The sequence below is a fragment of the Chrysochloris asiatica genome, unplaced genomic scaffold (assembly GCF_000296735.1).
Source record: "Chrysochloris asiatica unplaced genomic scaffold, ChrAsi1.0 scaffold00163, whole genome shotgun sequence".
NCBI classification, from domain to species: domain Eukaryota; kingdom Metazoa; phylum Chordata; class Mammalia; order Afrosoricida; family Chrysochloridae; genus Chrysochloris; species Chrysochloris asiatica.
Window position 1 is genome coordinate 6,994,622 of NW_006408681.1, and position 4,748 is coordinate 6,999,369.

Below are 4,748 nucleotides of genomic sequence, written 5' to 3' on the forward strand. Positions count from 1 at the left end.
CACTCAATGATTTGTCCAGAGAATCCTTCAGTTATGAAAGTCAAGGCTTGAATTTTTTCTTAATTTCCCTCAGCTTGAGAAATACTGAGGGTGTTCTTCCCTTTTGGTTTTCTAAATCCAGATCTTTGCACATTTTGTTATAATTTTTTACTTTGTCTTCTCGAGCTGACCTTTGAAATTTTCTGTTCAGCTCTTGGACGTCCTCATTTCTTTCATTTGGAACTCTGATAACATAGTGGTTACGAATTGGGGTGTAACCGCAAAGTCAGTAGTTTGAAACTACCAGCTGTTCTACAGGAGAAAGATGAGGCTTTCTGCTCCCATAAAGGTTTACTGCCTCGAAACCCTGTACAGGGTCGCTATGAGTCGAAACTGACTCTACAGCCATATAACAACCAACATACAATAATACAAACTGTAAAATAGTTTAACCACTGTGGAAAACAGTATAGTGCTTCTTCAGAAAGTTGAAAATAGAAATACCATATTTTCTAGCAACACCTGTGCTTAGTATACAGTCAAAAGAAATAAGAGCTATAATACGAGTAAATATACACACCGATGTTCATCACAACACTATTCACAATAGCAAAAAAGATGGAGACAGCCTAAGTGCCAGTCAATGGAAGAATGGATAAACAAACTTTGGTACAGACACACAGTGAAATACTATCAAATGGTAAAGAATAACGATGCATCTGCAAAACACCTCATAACAAGGATGAATCTGGAGGGTATTATGCTGAGTGAAATTTTTATTGTTGTTAAATATCAAGTTGGTTCCAACTCATTGCAACTCAGGATAGGGTTTTCAAGGACCCGCAGTTGTTTCATTCTGTTGCACATAGGGTTACTATGAGGCAAACCAATTTGAAGGCACTAAACAAAAACAAAAACCAGATTAGTGGTTACCAGGGATTAAGGGTGAACCGAGAGGTTGGGTATGGCTATAACAATACCATAAAGAATTGTGATGATTGTACACTTTTTAAATTGTGATAAAAATAATCTACATGATTGTGTGGCAGAACTCGGCCACCGCTGTGGTGTGAGGCGTGTGTTCAGGCGCTCTCCCCACCCACTCCGCAACTCCTGCCTTGTGGTCCCCCGTTGGAGAGCCAGCCTTAAGGCCACAGCCATGCCACGTGTCTACATAGGACGCCTTAACTACAACGTCCGGGAAAAGAACATCCAGAGCTTTTTCAGTGGCTATGGCCACCTCCTCGAGGTAGATCTCAAAAATGGGTATGGCTACGTGGAGTTCGAGGACTCCCGCGACGCCGACTACAAGCTGAACCACAAGGGCCACTGCGGCGACCGTATGATCATAGAGCACGCCCAGGGCTCGCCCAGCGACGGAGATGGCTCCAGCTACGAAAGCCGCAGTGGTGGAGGTGGATAGAGCAGTCAGAGAACCTCCGGCAGAGTCAAATATGGATCACCTGTTCGTACAGAGTGCAGGTTTATTGTAGAAAATCTCTCTAAGTCATTGCAGTTGGCAAGATTTAAAGGATTTCAGCAGACAAGCAGGTGAAGTGACCTATATACGGATAATCACAAAGAACGCACAAATGAAGGCGTGATTGAGTTTGGCTCCTACTCTGACAAGAAACGTGCTTTGGATGAACTGGATGGTATAGAAATAAATGGCAGAAACATTAGACTCATTAAGGATAAACCACGAACGAGCCGTCGGCGGTCTTACTCTGCAAGCAGATCCAAGGTCACGGTCTAGGAGAAGGTCTGGAAGTAAGAGTCGCCACAGTAGATCGCGAAGTGTCTCAAAAAGTCGTTCCCGATCCAGGTCACTGAGCAAAGGTGGGTCGATTACCATCTAGATCAAATAGCTGGAAGTCCAGATCCAAGATCAAATCTAAGCCTAAATCTGACCGTGGTTCCCAGTCCATCTCTCAAAGTCGATCTAAGGATAAGTACGAGAAGTCTCGAAGCAGATCTCGTTGTCGTTCCCTATCTCGTTCTCCAAAGGAAAATGGAAAAGGTGATATAAAGTCCAAGTCCAGATCAAGGAGCCAATCTCGTTCCAATTCACCCCTACCTGGTCCACCCTCAAAGGCTCATTCTGTGTCCCCTCCACCAAAAAGAGCTACATCAAGATCCCATTCTAGATCTCGCTCAAAGTCAAGATCAAGGTCCAGATCGAGTTTCAGAGATTAATCCAGAACTCTTACCTTCTTTGCACACTATCATGGAACACTTTCCTACGTGCTTAGGCAGTTATTTCATGTTTATACTAGGCCTCTTCTGCAAGAGGTAGTACCTAAAAAAGAGGGGCACACAAAAATTTGATTTGTCGCCAAATTTAATGAAAAAGATGTGAGGTTCTAAAGAAATGGTGGCATGAAGTCAAAGGCCCTCTCTCTTCTTTGTAGATTTAAGATTATTTTGATTTTTATAGCTTTTGAGCTAAAATAACTTTTGTAAAGATTAAGCTCAATTTATGGGGGTTTTTTGTTTGTTTTGTTTTGTTTTTTAAGAATTTCAACAGGATTTGCTGCATAGGTTTTTTTGTTTTATTCATTTGCTTATATCTAAAATAACTGTTTCCAGCTTTGAATACTTAAGGCTTTAGAAGGGAGAATTCCATTTTCAATCATGTTGGCTTTTTATAAACCTTGAGTTTATATAAGATCTTAAAAAAAGTTTGCTAGCAACATGATTGCCTTATTGAATAGGTCAATATTAGACTCCTTTAATATTAATATTGGCTGTTTGTGGGAGGAAATGTAAATTCTACTAAAGTGTAAAACAAGGCAATTCTCTGACCAGCAATAAATTATTCAATTTGGAAAAGAAAAAAAAAAAACCCTACACTTGTGATAAAATTACATAAATAAATCTAAGTTGTTTGTAGAGTCCTGGTGTGGTGCTGTGGGTTAATGTGCTGGACTGCAAAGTTGATTTGAATCATAAGGTTGCCTGTTCAAGTTCACCAGCTGCTCCTCAGAAGCCCTATACAATTTTACTATGGGTTAGAACCAACTCAATGGCACTTAACAACAACAACAAGTGATGTATAGGCTCACAAATATGTGCGTGCACATATACACCTATTTAAGCATGTAAAACTGGTGAAATTTAAATATTCTCTGTTGATTGTACCAATATCAAATTCCTGATTTTAATACTATATTATAGTTAGCATTGATGAATAATGTGCACATGGTCCAAGCCATGGTATTTTTAATCACTTCATATGCATGTGAATTTGTTTTTGTTTTTAGATGCCATTAGACCATTCCTACTCATTGGGACCCTGTGTCCAACAGAACAAAACACTGCCCCATCCTTTTTTAGCCACACAATTGTTGCTATGCTTCAGCCCATGGGAGCCACTGAATCTAACCATCTCATATGCATACAAAACAGGCCAGTCAAAAAAGAAAACAGAATACAACCTACACATTTGAACTGTGGTGTTGGCAAATAACTGCCAGAAGAACAAACAATTCAGTTTTAGAAGATTTACTACCAGCATATGCTTTAGAAGTGAAGACGGCCAGATTTTGACTCTTATACTTTGGATGCATTATAAAAAATGAACAATTGCTAGAAAAGGGCATCATGCTTGCTGATGTAACAATTCAATGAAAATGAGGTACCTTCAATGAGATGGACTGATACAATAGGAACAATTATGGAATTAAACATGCCAATGAGGCATAAGAGCGGACAATGTCACCATGGTAAAGCCCACTGTAAAGCAACATTTTATAACTGTAGAGTTAAAAAATGAATTTATAACTACTTTAATGTTGGATTGGCAAAGTGGCAACATCGAAGGGCTCAAGCATGGCAACAATTGTGAGGTTAGATCAGGACTAGGCAGTGCTTCGTTCTGTTGTGCATAGGATCGCTATGAGTAGGTACTGACTCAATGGCACCTAACAACAACAAAACACTGTTGTTGTGTGTCACTCAATCTATTGATTATGACTCAAAGGAACCCTATGGGGCAGAGTAGTGCTACACCATAGAGTTTCCAAGAGTATAATCTTTATGGACTTAGACTACCAGGTCTATCTCTTCTTGAGTGGCTGTCTCAAATCATTTGGTTAGTAGTAGAAATATATGAACTCTTATCTCCTGTGTCACCAAGACTGTTGTTGTTAAGTGTCATCAAATTGCTTTACTTTACCTTCTTTAGCCACCCTTTGAAATCTCCATTCAGCAATTTTATGTCATCATTTCATTCATTTGTGTTAACTACTCAACATACAAGAATAAGTTTCAGAGTCTCTTCTGACAACCATTTTGGTCTTTTCTGTCTTTTTAACGATCTCTTATTTTCTTCATGCATGATGTGCTTGATATCATTTCACTTCTCCTCAGGCTTGCGATTATGGTTAGTAGTGTTCAATGTGGCAAATCTATTCTTGACACGGTCTCTAAATTCAGATGCAATATATGCAAGCTCATACTTTAGCTTTCATGGGTTGTTTTCATTTTTTTCAGTTTCTTCTTTAATTTGCATATGAACAATTAATGGTCTATTCCACAGTAGGACACTACCTTTTTCTGCCTTATGAAATTGAGGGTTTCCAGAGTCAATTTGATACCTGTGTTTATCTGGTAAGGTCCATGTGTATAATCATCATTTATGTTGTTAAAAAAAAAAAAAAAAGGTTTTTTACAATGAATAAATCATTGGATTTGAATACTCTATCACATAATCTCTGACATTGTTTCACCAAGGCCTTATTTTCCAGCTCATGCATTATAAATGCACT

The 4,748-nt window shown here is 38.9% G+C and overlaps 1 pseudogene; it reads left to right on the forward strand.

Moving 5' to 3' along the window:
• The first annotated feature begins 1,138 nt into the window (after window positions 1-1,138).
• On the forward strand, window positions 1,139-2,175 carry LOC102821084 (annotated as a pseudogene).
• Window positions 2,176-4,748: the final 2,573 nt, after the last annotated feature.